General features: G+C 37.2%; 1 protein-coding gene across 2 annotated transcripts in view; it reads left to right on the top strand.

Moving 5' to 3' along the window:
* Positions 1-3,600: 3,600 nt before the first annotated feature.
* gng7 (guanine nucleotide binding protein (G protein), gamma 7) overlaps positions 3,601-15,980 on the top strand; it is a 29,215-nt gene continuing 16,835 nt past the window's right edge. The window contains exons 1-2 of one of the 2 annotated variants that reach the window (XM_058756253.1): positions 3,601-4,047; positions 7,468-7,529. The gene's annotated coding sequence lies outside the window, so the exon portion shown is untranslated. The other variant, XM_058756261.1, reaches the window with a different exon arrangement.

The raw sequence follows: 15,980 nt of genomic DNA, 5'->3' as shown, positions 1-15,980 counted from the left end.
AGACCCCACGGTGAGATCTTGCATGGAGCCCCAGTCCGAGGAGATTGACAGTCATGTTTAGCTTCTTCCATTTTCTAATGATTGCTCCAACAGTGGACCTTTTTCACCAAGCTGCTTGGCAATTTCCCGTAGCCCTTTCCAGCCTTGTGGAGGTGTACAATTTTGTCTCTAGTGTCTTTGGACAGCTCTTTGGTCTTAGCCATGTTAGTAGTTGGATTCTTACTGATTGTATGGGGTGGACAGGTGTCTTTATGCAGCTAACGACCTCAAACAGGTGCATCTAATTTAGGATAATAAATGGAGTGGAGGTGGACATTTTAAAGGCAGACTAACAGGTCTTTGAGGGTCAGAATTCTAGCTGATAGACAGGTGTTCAAATACTTATTTGCAGCTGTATCATACAAATAAATAGTTAAAAATCATACATTGTGATTTCTGGATTTTTTTTAGATTATGTCTCTCACAGTGGACATGCACCTACGATGACAATTTCAGACCCTCCATGATTTCTAAGTGGGAGAACTTGCAAAATAGCAGGGTGTTCAAATACTTATTTTCCTCACTGTATATATGAGAAATAGGCTACATAATGATTATCGAGAACTACAATGCATATAATAAATAATAACACACACATATATAATGATTAAAATGTTTAATTATATTTTATATTATATTTTATATATATATTTATATTAATTCTATTTATATTAATTCCAAATGTCCAGTGCTTACAATGATATAAGAGAAATACATTATGATTATATGAGAAATACAATGCATATAATAAATAATAATAATAACACACTCACAATGGTTAAAATATTTTAATTATATTTTATATTATTTTATACATATTTTAATTATATTTATTATTTATTTATATTCATTATATATTTATAATATAAATTATATTTATATTAATTCCAAATGTCCAGTGCTTACAATGATATATAAAAGAAATACGTAATGATGAGAAATACAATGCATAAAATAAATAATAAATAAATAAATAAATGATATGCATACAATATATATATATATATATATATATATATATATATATATACCTTACTAACAATCAAATGGAGAATGTGAAGGGAAAAAACCTAAGAAACAAACATTTACAGTCTTGTACTGTATGGGTACAAACCCTTTTAACCCAGACATGTATATTCTGAATTGTCAATTTCTATCCTGTTCTAAAGATTTGAATTATCTAATGCCTTTGTATCTCATTTAGGCAAGGAGGGAGCTGAAACATGGCAGGTTGGATCAGGAGCTTCACTACAATTTTTTGAGAATCAAACCAGCAGCACAGAGCAAAACATGGCTGCTGGGGAACCTGCATGAATCAACTCTCCTGTGACTGTAATCCACTGCTTCATTCTCTTTTCTCTCTCTCTCTCTTTCTCTCTTTGCCCCCCGCCTCCCAACAACTGCACCACCTCATTCCTTTCTCAGCAGTATTGCAGTTTCCATGCAGACTGTTAGATGGACCGCTGCTATCTGAGAGAGAGGAGAGCAGAGAGAGCTGTGACTTCAAAGCATGAGAAAATTATATAGAAAATACACTGCCATCAGCGAAATTTCATGTTCCAGAAGGCATAACGCTAGTGCAGTAAAAGTATTTTCCATCCCCATTTACTATAAATGCATCACACTGTAAAAATACGGCAACTGTTCTGTGCCAAGTCAAATGTTAGCACAAATCATTTGGGACCTTTGCGAATCCAAAGGCACAATGAGAATCCTGGGGCTCCTAAGGGAGGCTGTGAAGTGAGGCAGAAAGAAGAGACAAATTGTCCGCATAGTCCTTGAATAAAACAGTAGAGTGTTTAATGTCTTTGACATTTACAAGCACAAAACCCATGGGTCAGTTTTTATGCATTTCATAATTAAAAAGGCCAAAATTCTTTCAAGTTTTAAATTTCAGATGGCTTAGAAAACAAGTACTCAGACCTATTTCTGCTCATCTGGTTGGACAGTGAATGGAAATCAAACTCCCACTGGATACTCTTTCAATATAGTGTGCTTAAAAAGGTATTATGTTAGATTAACAGTCCACTAGACTGTTAGCTGCCTCACTAAATAATAACTGTCTTTTAACTGCCACAGGGTACAGTCTACTCTTAAACTGTCCTGCATTTTCATAGCTCTGAAAGGCCTATTTCAGATGAGAACCGGAGGGCTTTATGATTAAAGCTGGCTCACTTTGATCTGGTGCCAAGTGCCAAATTTGCCTGGAGGTGCAGATCCACCTACAGCATCTAACACATACCTAGGGCTTACTCAAAGATGCAGAACACATCCAACTGAAGCCTGTATTTGCAGTTGTGTATGCAACAATAATACCAATGGAATAGCACAGTAGAACAACTTTGAGAGAAGAAATGTAAAAATGTATTTATTCAGACTTTTAGTGTTATTGTAAACATGTACAACTTTCTTCTGTGAAAAAAAAAGAAGATATTTTGAGAATTTTATTTTTGAGAAAACTTGGAATGGAAGTCAATGGTAACCAGAACTGTGTGGTTACTAACATTCTTCAAGAAAATCTTTTTTTATATTCTGCAGAAGAAAGTCATACAGGTTTGGAAGGTCAGTGAGTACAGGGTGAGTAAAAGATGTAAACTCTTTAAGTATTTACAATGCCACCAAGTGGTATATAAATCAGTGTATTTATCTTACTTTTTTTTTTTTTTATTATCTATTTTTATGTTGTTACTAGCACATCATTTATAATCTCTAGTAAGTAATCCAATAGTATAATCTTCAATAATCTTTACCAGTAACTACAATGATAGTTTACTAATTACTAGTAGGCCTACTTATTCCAACAACAACTGGGATAGATACAGTATCCAATAAAAATTACTTGTAAATCTGGAATAGATAACCTTAAGATAACTAGAAATAAACAATATCTACAGAACAGTTACAAGCAAAACTGGAAATACCTCTTTTTCATAATGACTAGTCACTAAGGAACTAGTACCAGTGTCTAATTAATAAATACTGTCTTAGCTAACAGCTATTCAAAAAGCTTAAATAGGGGCTAACTGAATAGATGCTACAGTGCTGGAATAAAATGTTTTTGTCTCCTAGTATTGCTATGCTACTACTAGTAGTATCTAATCAATTATCAGGCCTAATAGTGAAACTGAAAAAGGATTGGATTACTTACTATAGTATCTGATAATAAAAAATACTAGTAAAAACAGATATCAGTTAGTTCAAAGGAATAAATGTGAACAATAGCACTTGGGAAAGAAAAGAAAGTAAAGAAAAAGGTAAAAAAGAGATGTATAACTAGTCAAAATAAATCAAATAGGCCTATCAAATGAAAGATTAAACAACGTTTAAACTGGAAATAACTGGAAATGGAAATAGTCTTTAAATTCTGCTGTCAGTAAGTCAGCAAGCAGAACATACAGAATTGTTTTCTGCTTTGAAATGCAAAATAAAAATTTCGTTAACAAAGTAAGAAGAATATTTTGTTTTTCTGTTGTCGCCCTTCTTCCATAGCGCTGTGTTTGCAGATGTGTGGACGGTGTGAACAGACATTGTGCACCAGCGCCCTCTTGGGTCAGCAGGCGTTACTGCACACTGCGGTGCAAGACGGACTCGGGTTCGGTGCGCCCAAATGTGTTGCTTATGAAGACTGGGTCGATGAACCGCTGCGAAAAGTGTGCTTCTTAGACCGCTCTACAGCTCAAAACCCCCAAAATCCCATCGAGCAGCGAAACGGCTCGCCGAGAGACGCAACCAAACCCGTTGGCACCCGATGAGGGTGGAGAGGGCAGAGCTGGCGAAACTGATTGGTTTTCGATTTTAACGAAGAGCCGCCTTATTTGACTCAGAACCGACTCAGCTTTTTCCCAGGAGAGAAAAGCAAGTTTGTGTGCGAGAACGCTGTCACCAGTGGTGGGGGGACTGACTGGGTGGACACTGGTGCACGGAGGGGGTGGTGTTTGTTTGGTAGGGGGGGTAACAATCTGCGCGAACCTGGCCCTTTAAATTACCTCCACAATCACTGTAGACGAGGTGAGTGTACAACAAGCTCTTATTTTCTTCCTTGATTCTGGTTTGTAACCGAGCATCCGTTTGCTTTGCCGAAACGCCTGTGTTTTTCAATGCGTTTGCGTTAGGCGCTCCACTCCACCGGTGTCACGAATCCGAAACCGCTTGAATTTTCCGAGCCTTGTCCGGTGGGGTGGGGAGTGGGCTTCTTATCAGTAACATTTAGTACATTGTACATTTTACGTGTCTGCTTTGGAAAAAAGAAAAAGGAAAAACCCCAAAACAAAACAAAAAAACCGCGAGGCCAAGATTGGCATTTGGGTGTTTGCGTGAATCAAGCTTTGCTCTCTGGCTCAAACTAAAGCTTAACAGGCGAGAAGCAGCAGCAGCTTTCCTGCGCCTCCTGTCAACACCTTTGCGCCTTATATATTATCTTATTCTGTGGCTGATATTTAAAGCGCCGGGTCATTGTGGGCTTGGACATTCTATACATTGTTTGATGGAGTCTTCAGAGCTATAGGCAGGGATGCGTACAGAGCGTACCGTTTGTCAAAATGCCCGCATTGTCTTTCCATCAGTGTGAGCAAGGCCTACCAACAGCAACAGAGCTCTGGAGCAAAAGGCTGTGCGTTATGGCAGATATGCAACTGATTGCACTTCTGCATCGTTTTGGGCTGATTTATTGTGACGATGTCATGATAAAATGTTGTTTGAATGCAGTAATACAGCTCTGCTTTTGAAAAAGCTCAAAAACTGCCAAGCAGCACCAATATCATCTTCACAGGCCTGCTTTTCCTTACATTCATGCTGGAGTTTACTTATAGGCTTGTGTATAATTAATAGTACGTTTAATCTCTATAAGACTTTCCACCATAGATCTCGGTTCATAGTGGCTCTACAGAATATCCAGTGAACAACCCACCGGGGGAAAAAAATAACAGAAACCTCTATAAGATGTTTAGATGAACAGGGGGAAACCTTGAGAAGAACCAGACTCGATTGGGGAGCCCATCCTCCTTTGGCAAGACTGTTACAATAAATGTGGACATGCCAAAAATCATCTAGTTACTTAGTATGGTTATTACTAGTAATGTTTAGTCACATTTAGATAATGTCAAGATAATGAAGAATTTATCGTCTTTGAAGTCAGTTCTTTAAATGACTTGGGAGATGAAGACTGATCAGTGAAGCATCTGTAAAAATATTAAATAAAAATAAATGATTTATTTCAAATGTCATTAAACGAATTACATATTAGGGTATTTTAATAGTATATTACTTTATTTTTTAAATTATTTATTTTATTATATTTCATACTATTTTAGTTTATTATAGTATTAAATATAGATTTCAGTTCAGAATTTATACTTTTTGTTAATAGAACATTACAACATAGAAATCTAGAAAGATTTTATCGTACCTGTTTGAGTTTGTTGCTTGTTGTAACCTAAAGAAAATCATCTTTTTACACTCAGCACTTCTGTAGTGGCCTGTTGTATTATAATGTGCTTTTTGTTATGCATGCCAAGAAGTTTCATTTTTGTTGTCATAGTTCTCCTTTATAGGGAAACCTCTGAGTGGGTTTAAATAACCATGTTCCTCCTGAACAGAAAGAGCAAGTAGATTCAGCAAATGAAGTATTTGATTTGCTCTGGTCGATGGAACGTATTACATTTGGAGAGCTGATGGATCGCTCCTGTTTACCTATTATAGAAAGTGACCTCATGGTGAGCCATTATTACGGTTTTGGCAACATTACCATACTGAGCCACAGAATTCACAGTGTGCTAGTACACGGTGCTCTGGGTCTGGTTAGATTTACTACAGAAGTCCAACCTGCCATGCCATGTCCTATTGAATTTTGATGTACGTAATGCTTTGTACTGTATATCACGTTGTCTAGTGCAGGTGTAAGTACCACCTCCCCCTCCCTCAAATATACAAAACATAACAATATAAAAGCTGTCCATATTGGCTTTGTTTTTATTCAGCTCTCATGCTTTGTGAAAGACTACTTTGTATATGTAATTTAGTAGTGTGTGTGTGTGTGTGTAGATAGATGGATATAGATATAGGTATGTAATTTAGCAATTTTGTAGTATATATATTGATTGTATATATTGTTGAATTACCAATTATAAAGTATTTAAAATCAATTATCTCAAGCTAATCAGATGGCTTGAAGCGACCTATATGTTTCCCGTGTGAATGCTTCCAGGGACATGAATATAATTACATTTGGACCTGCTCCTGTGCACTAATTACAGAACCGGCTCACTTCACTCACTTATTCCATAGGAACCCTAATTAAAAAGTAAAAAAGTACATACATTTTCTGTATTCAGTAACAGATGGTTGGCGAAATGCGGAAGGTGGCCACTTTGTTTTGCTTGGCTAGGATCATACTCCGAGCTCCATTGAATGAGATGAGATTAATTATTCATAGATTTTGATTTTGCCGCCTCACATCTCTTCTCTCATTCTACCCTGGTTTGCCTGGTTGGAAATATTTGTTTTGACAACATGAATAATGGTTATAGCTGTAATGCACATTATTTCACCATCTCGTCTACAACTTTGAAAGTGTATGACAAAAGTGCTGCCAGTTATGATTAGACTATAAATATGTTGGGCTATTTTATTTTTAATGCAGTGTTGCATATTTATAGGACTGATTTATTGTGAAATGTTTAACTATTAATACAAAAGTCTATTAAGCTAGTATATTTTTAATGTTTTTTTTTTTTTAATCATAATGCCATAGTGGTGTAATAAGTCAATGATATTCAAACATTAAATGGTATTAATAGTTGCAAAGAGCAAGAGTAAAGGTTTTCAGTGACCCAAGTGAAAACAGGTTGGAATTTACAGTATGTGTACACTTGCTTGGTTAAAGCCTGTCTGAGCATATTTCCATGTCACGATTAGAGAGGGATAAAAACAAAACCTCACAGATGGTGGTGGGGGAGATTAATTCTGCATAGCTACTAAAAGTAGATTAAGATTGCAATAATGCTAATTCTGACCTAATCTGTATTATATGAATTATGTTAGTGGCCTTGCATCAGTACACTGCCCCCTGGTGATCAAATTGATTGTTTTGTTTTTTCTAATATATCACTGCCTGATCCTTTGTGGCTTATGATATTTTTTATGACTTTATGACATTATTGCTTTTATTATTATTATTTGCTATGGTTTTTACTTGTATGTGTATGTATATTTCTATATTATATCATTAAATAATGCTTTGATTGTGAAATTTTTTTGGTTGATTGTTGTCACTTTTAAATCGAAATATAGCTTTTATAGCAATACCTAATTGTATTCACTGATAAAAAGTAATTTTATTATGCAGGAACCACTCAAATAGGTAAATAACATATTGCTTGAATGTTTACTTGCTCTGATAAATGATTTGTGCCTTGTGTTTGTGTGTTCTAGACAAGCGAATTTGCCTGCAGATCCCTGAGCCAGCTTTAGTCTCCAGCCTCTCCATCATCCAGGTAGGACAAAGTCCAAATACAAGTTATACTGATCTGAATATGAATGCAGATGTTTGTTATGTTTGTACTCAAGCTGGCAGGGAATTGTACATACAGGCCTACAGGTTATCTGATGCAGCCTGATCATTTTTGACCACATGAGGGTGTCAAAGTAACAATATTCCTCTGATTCATGCATATACTCTCTGCAGCCTGCAATGAGCTGTATCCATAGCAACCACCCAGGTCCACAGTTCAGTTTTGTTAATAGAGACAGATGAGGCCTCCTTGTGGTTCATTGCTGATAGATAGACAGTTGATGTGTACTTGCTTGTAAATTGCATATTGCTTGTAATTGACATGCTGTTTGCACATTTGATGAAAGATAGTGATTCGGATTCTATGTTTAATTTGCAGTGCTGTCAAATGATTAATCGCATCCAAAATAAACGTTTTTGTTTACAAAATATATGTTTGTGCTGTGTGTATTTATTATGTATATATAAAGACACACTCATACAGTATATATTTTGAGAATATTTACATGTGTATATATTTATATTATATATAAATGTTTAATATACAAATATAAATTTTTTTTCTTAAATATATCCATGCATGTGTGTGTATTTAAATATAGATAATACATATACACAGCACACACACATACAGTATCTCACAGAATGAGTACACCCCTCACATTTTTGTAAATATTTTATTATATCTTTTCATGTAACAACACTGAAGAAATGACACTTTGCTACAATGTAAAGTAGTGAGTGTACAGCTTGAATAACAGTGTAAATTTTCTGTCCCCTCAAAATAACTCAACCCACAGCCATTAATGTCTAAACCGCTGGCCACAAAAGTGAGTACACCCCTAAGTGAAAATGTCCAAATTGGGCCCAAAGTGTCAATATTTTCTGTGGCCACCATTATTTTCCAGCACTGCCTTAACCCTCTTGGGCATGGAGTTCACCAGAGCTTCACAGGTTGCCACTGGAGTCCTCTTCCACTCCTCCAAGACGACATCACGGAGCTGGTGGATGTTAGAGACCTTGCACTCCTCCACCTTCCGTTTGAGGATGCCCCACAGATGCTCAATAGGGTTTAGGTCTGGAGAGATGCTTGGCCAGTCCATCACCTTTACCCTCAGCATTTTTAGCAAGGCAGTGGTCGTCTTGGAGGTGTGTTTGGGGTCGTTATCATGTTGGAAGGAAGGGAGGGGATCATGCTCTGCTTCAGTATGTCACAGTACATGTTGGCATTCATGGTTCCCTCAATGAACTGTAGCCCCCCAGTGCCAGCAGCACTCATGCAGCCCCAGACCATGACACTCCCACCACCATGCTTGACTGTAGGCAAGACACTTATCTTTGTACTCCTCACCTGGTTGCTGCCACACACGCTTGACACCATCTGAATCATATAAGTTTATCTTGGTCTCATCAGACCACAGGACATGGTTCCAGTAATCCGTGTCCTTAGTCTGCTTGTCTTCAGCAAACTGTTTGCGGGCTTTCTTGTGCATCATCTTTAGAAGAGGCTTCCTTCTGGGACGACAGCCATGCAGACCAATTTGATGCAGTGTGCGGCGTATGGTCTGAGCACTGACAGGCTGACCCCCAACCCCTTCAACCTCTGCAGCAATGCTGGCAGCACTCATACGTCTATCTCCCAAACACAACCTCTGGATATGATGCTGAGCATGTGCACTCAACTTCTTTGGTCGACCATGGCGAGGCCTGTTCTGAGTGGAACCTGTCCTTTTAAACCGCTGTATGGTCTTGGCCACCGTGCTGCAGCTCAGTTTCAGGGTCTTGGCAATCTTCTTATAGCTTACGCCATCTTTATGTAGAGCAACAACTCTTTTTTTCAGATCCTCAGAGAGTTCTTTGCCATGAGGTGCCATGTTGAACTTCCAGTGACCAGTATGAGAGAGTGGGAGCGATAACACCAAATTTAACACACCTGCTCCCCATTCACACCTGAGACCTTGTAACACTAACGAGTCACATGACACCGGGGAGAGAAAATGGCTAATTGGGCCCAATTTGGTGTACTCACTTTTGTGGCCAGCGGTTTAGACATTAATGGCTGTGTGTTGAGTTATTTTGAGGGGACACTCACTACATTACATTGTAGCAAAGTGTCATTTCTTCAGTGTTGTCACATGAAAAGATATAATAAAATATTTACAAAAGTGTGAGGGGTGTACTCACTTCTGTGAGATACTGTATATTATGTAAACAAAAACTTTTATTTTGGATGCGATTAATCGCGATTAATCGTTTGGCAGCACTATTGATTTGTCTAGAAATCAAACAACGAAAGGAGAACTATATATATACATTTATCATTATATGTATTATGTTAATGCAGCGGTTCTCAATTCCAGTCCTCGTGCTCCCCCGCTCTGCACATTTTGTGTGTATCTCTTATCGCTTCTGATGTTTGTTCTATTCGAACGTAAGTGCCCTGCGAAGTGGACATCACAGGATATTCCGCCATGATTCCAGATCAAAGCGAGCGTATGTTCCATTTAAATGTAATTAAAGTGTACGAGACGCGAATTTAAATTGTATTTATTTACATATGCATTTCTGTCACACTCTAGTAAGTTTTGTCTATGTGTGAAGATTTGTGCAATTCCGTGAATGAATGTTCCGAAGAAGTAAACTTCAATGGATTTCCCCTGCTCAGGGAGTAGGAAGCAATGCAGGGAGTAGGAAGCAATGAACACTGTGCAGGGAGCATGTCAATCGAAACACAGTTCATGCACGGAGCTCACTTCTAATGAGCTGTTTATCTGAAACGGGTGTGTTAACTAAGAGAGACATGCAAAATATGCAGAGTGGGGGGCGTGAGGACTGGAATTGAGAACCGCTGTGTTAATGATACTAGTTTTTATTTGTAGTATTTCTAGAATTCCGCTATAGCTATATTGAATTTGTTCTAGAATAAGCTATAAAGCGAACCACTAAAACAGGTGTGTGTATATACACACACACACACACACACACACACACACACTTGTTTCACTATCCTTGTGGGGACATTCATAGGTGTAATGGTTTTTATACTGTACTTACTGTATGTGCTATTGTCCTACACCAACCCTACACCTAAACCTACCCCTTACAGGAGACTTTCTGCATTTTTAGATTTTCAAAAAAGTTAATTCTGTGTGATTTATTAGCTTGTTTGCCTGTGGGGACCTCAATTTAGGTCCCCACCGTGACACAAGTCCCCACGAGTCTGTGTGTATTCAGGTTTAAGTCCCCACCTGAATAGAAAAACAAGTACACACACACACAGTCTGGTTTACTATCCTTGTGGGGACTCTCCATTGGCGTAATGCTTTTTCTACTGTACAGACCGTATATTCTATTGCCCTACACCAACCCTACACCTAAACCTACTCCTTACAGGAAACTTTCTACATTTTTAGATTTTCAAAAAACTTCATTCTGTGTGATTTATTAGCTTGTTTACCCGTGGGGACCACACACACACACACACACACACACACACACTCTCACACTAACCCCTTTATGGGAGTTTCAAATGGTCTTGTTGCTTTGGATTAACTTGTAGTTAGAGCAGTCCTATATTGTATAAAGATAAAAGACCTAATAGATCTGTTCTTACTACATGGAATATTTAAAATTAATATTTTTGGAATTTTAAGAGTGCAGAAGTTGCCACATTACAGCATGAAAATGAAAAACTAAAATACACAGTTTTCTGTATTCATATAGTGGAGTCCAAGAGTCTGAGACCAGATTGTGATTCAAAATCTAATTTAAACCTGGAAATAATTTGAAATAAAAGAAAAGGGGGCACTATATGAATATGACTCATGCACTATATGACTCCACTATATGAATACAGAAAACTGTGTATTTTAGTTTTTACCAAACACTGAACATTGACTGAAATGTTCAATTCTGCTCATCCCTCATATTGTTATGCTTAAAGAAAGAATAAAATGTATTATACAGGCCTATCTTGGAAATCTTTGAAGTACATTTGCGGTTATAAAGTCAAAGTTAACAACCATTTGATTTTTGTAATATGTTACTATTATATAAATACATCTAAAGAGTACAGTAGTTATATACACATGCTACACCACAGGGTGGCAGTATAGGACTTCACTGCAGAGGCTCTTCTTTTGTTTTCCACTGCAATTCTGTCTCTAGTTAAACTGTGCTCAGTCTAGACGGGACGAAACCCCTGACCAGATTCCTGCTGCCTTGCGTCAGCAGACTGACTCACAGACTGTGGGGGGAAAGTATGGGGTCCTGTTTGGAAAAACATGCTTCAGGGAAAACACCTTCCGATACTTCAGACTGAATTTTGTCTGGTTTTATCTAGAGATAATTTTTGAGACAGACAGGAAATATACTGTTGGGACTGTGGTCATTTCTGTTTTTGCCATACGCTGACTAGAAGCCTGTCAGTGAATGATAGATAGATAGTCACGCATGTCTTTCACTGACTTTCAGACTAAACACTAAGCTGTTGGATAATTCCATATGTAACATATTACATGGCTAACATGTGACATCATTTGCTGAAATAGCCTAACTCATGGAGTAAATTTCAATTTTAGCATTTTAAATGCTAAAAATATGAAACAGGCAGTGCTGAAAATAGTTACAGAACGTGGTAGATTTTGTGATGTTTTGCAAGCTAATGAAGGTTGTTATTCAACAGATGGATGTGTGGTCTGTAGTTCAATACCCCACACTTAAGTCCTTTACTCTGTCTGTGTTGTGAAAGAGCTGAACATGTTATGAAAGGCTTGGCAAGATAGAAGCTTCAAAAGTGCCCGGGTCATGATGACTATGCTATTTGTGTAGCGAGCTTTTAAAAATATGAGTCAGCAGCTCAGCACTTTTCCAGTTCGCAGCAGAGTGGATGAAAAATTTCGACAAACTGACATTCACATCATTTCATATTCCTCAGGTACATGACAGGTGCCGGTAGTTGTTGCATAAACATCTGCCCTTCCTCACAGAGACAGTAGATCTCTTGGGATTGCACTTGTCTTGTAACAGCTTATATCACTTCCCTGAAGGCCCACATGGCAGGATTATGTAGCAGCTTTTATAGCATGCTATATAATATGCTTGCATCTAAGACGAGCGCTGGAGATGCAAGCACAAACAGCAGCTTATCCAAAAATAATGATCCATGTGTGTGATTTGGGCTCGGTGGCATTAAAAAACCGTTGTTATTTTCGCCACTGCCTCTTCACAAGCTCCTCAGGATTCAGAAATCCCTATTCAGCTCGACTGTTGGCCGCATTCCTGCCGCTCTTTGCTCGCTTTCATTTTTGTCGTTGAAAGAATGTCACGTGGGAGAAAGTGAGTAACGGTTGCTGATGCACTCCCTCCTTCTGCCTCTCCCTGTGCTGTGCTCACATACTCCCCAGCATATAGATCAGTCTCCCACTCTCACCTACATGTGCGGAGGGGGCGTGTGTTTGTGTGTGTGTGTGTGTGCGGCCCACTCTAGCTCATGCTTCGCAGCTGGGGGTGCAGTGCATTGCGCATTGACTGCCGCCTCCATCATAATCCTCCTCCTCTTATATAGTATATTATTCAATGCTGTTTTAGTAGGCTATATGCACGTTTGCAGAGATCTCAAAGCTGCAATATTAATATTTATATAGCGTCACTTTCAATTACATTATTACATTTTACATTACATTCTGTGCATTAACCTAAAACAACAGTAGAGGAACATAAGCAATTTGTTACAGAGCCAACAATATTCATAAACAAATATTGCGTAAAATAATAATAATAATAATAATAATAATAATAGATAAAATATACAATTATATAATGATAATAATAATAATTAATAACAAATATCTAATTATTATATTATTACATATATAATTATTATGTAAATTTATTATTTTTTTTATAAAACATGTATTGCTGGAAAATGTAAAAAAAAAACAACACAATGTATAATAAGCAGTATGCTCGTATTCCGATAAAGTGTTGTAGCAAATATTTTTGGAACACAATTACATATTTATTTCCAACTTGCCCTGGTCTCTGTTTGCATTGCCATATATATATATTTGCATGAAAGTTTTATCCATATCTGGGCTAGACTGATGGTTAGAGGGTAGACGCATGTTTTGAATGGTTTGAATGGCTGTAAGTTCCAGTGAACTACTGAAGCACTGCAGGAATGCTGCTTTGTTTGTAACGTTCCTCTTATTGGGATTTGAATGATTCTTCCTGGGAAAACTAAAGCTTATCCAGGTTTTTTTTTTTTTTTTTTTGCACACTGAATGTTAAAAGTTGATTAGATCTGTTATTCTTTCCATGTTCTAGCTGATCTGATAACATAATCAGTGTTCTGAGTGTCTTGTCTGGTATACTAGCAGTAAGCTACTGTCTGTCCTGCTTTCTAAACCTTTGGTACATTAATCTGCTTCAACATCAGTGAACTCAAAGGTCATGAGCATTCTCTCACCTTTCTGAGGAAACCAGCTGTATAACGTGTAAGTCAGCTGATATCCAAATATAGAAACACAGGTTGTTTGTTAGTGTTTCACTATTCACATGAATTCTTCTGTGCTGTTTTGCATTGTGGCTGCATGTTACGAGCATAGAGTATGTTTGGAATTGCATATTATATAGCTCGGTCCTCAGTATGTTTACTGTGCATGGTATGCAAAGTTTCTGTATGCATAAAATGCCTGGATGACAAAAGGCGCAGTAACCCAAGCACACAGTGTGGATTACTCAGTGCAATGTTCTCGACTTAACCTTCTATTGCTAGTGTGGCAAATTAACAGAAAGTGATATCAGCTGTTATTCATTTATTTGTTTATATTTTCTTCCTTATTATTGGATCATGCTGTGTATGATGATTGGATCATTTGTATGAAAAAAGTGTAATTTAATTTTTAATAAATAAAGTAATTTTGCTCTTTTTTTTTGGATATTAATAAGGTTACGTGTATACTAAATATTAATTTATATTAAATTTACTGTATTACATAAAATAATAATGCATGTTACAAATTTACTGTAGAAAATATTAAATATTATAACAAAATTTCACTTACCTTTTTTAAAATAAAAAGCAGTATACAGTATGTACTGTTAGCACTATAATAATTAATTCAGTACGGGTGAATCTGTGACTGCAAAGCTAAGATTAATGTACTGTGTCTTTTAGGGAAATTTCCTCAGCAGTTAGAATTTGTAATGGAGGATATATCTATATTATGTATAGTTAAAATTCAAGCATTATTTCTCACATTTGTGACCCTGGACCACAAAACCAGTCTTAAGTCTCTGTGGAATATTTGTAGCAATAGCCAAAAATACACTGTATGGGTCAAAATTATTTATTTTTCTTTTATGCCAAAAATCATTAGGATATTAAGTAAAGATCATGTTCCATGAAGATATTTTTTAAATTTCCTACTGTAAATATATCAAAACTTAATTTTTGGTTAGTAATATGCATTGCTAAGAACTTCATTTGGACAATTTTAAAGGCGATTTTCTTAATATTTAGATTTTTTTTGCACCCTCAGATTCCAGTTTTTCAAATAGTTGTATCTCTGACAATATTGTCCTATCCTAACAAACCATACATCAATGGAAAGCTTATTTATTCAGCTTTCAGATGATGTATAAATCTCAATTTTTTTAAATTTACCCTTATGACTGGTTTTGTGGTTCAGGGTCACATTTGAGGTGTTTAGAAGGATGCAGATGTGCTGAGGCTAGGCATGCAGTGGGAAATATTGTGTTGGCTAACCCATGACCACTGGCACCCGAGACTCAACTTTGACCCAAGTCTGACACAAGTTGACCCTTCCCATGACTAGACGGGGGATCCTGGCTGCTCTTTCCCCTCCCGGAGCGCAATCATGGGAACGGGGTGCTGCAGCTGACACCTGGCTGTTTTGCCACCAACACACCAAAACACTTTTCAGTCCTACAGCCGAACACTTGAAACAACAATCTTTAATGTCTGCCTCTCTTATATGAAATGACGAATTATGCTGCTTTTCTTTTCAATACCCTTAAAGGCTTGTCAGATATTCAGATAATAGTCTTGGCGTGGACTAGGCTGTCTGCTGGTGTTGGTGATAAATACAGTTTTCCACTTGTACTTAAGCAAGTAGGTTAAGCTTCCAGAGCACTGACCTAATTTTAGGGCCTTTCAGCGCTCTGTAAAAGTCCTCAGCATGGGGAAGATTTAAGAGAAGAGGTGTGGCTTCCCAACACTGAGTCCTGTCCTGCAAACCAAGGCCAAAGGTTTAGAGTTCATTAGCTGCTCAGAGAAAACCAGTTTTCATGGTTTTTGTTTTGATCTAAGGCTGCATGATAATGATGATACATTTTTTCCCCCTTGATATTGTGTTCTTGATTTATAGAATTTGCATTTAAACTTATATATAAAAAAAAAAAAATACTG

This window comes from Onychostoma macrolepis, chromosome 02 (assembly GCF_012432095.1).
Source record: "Onychostoma macrolepis isolate SWU-2019 chromosome 02, ASM1243209v1, whole genome shotgun sequence".
Lineage (NCBI taxonomy): Eukaryota > Metazoa > Chordata > Actinopteri > Cypriniformes > Cyprinidae > Onychostoma > Onychostoma macrolepis.
The sequence above is the reverse complement of the archived record's forward strand: the minus strand, read 5'-3'. Positions and strand labels throughout refer to the sequence as shown.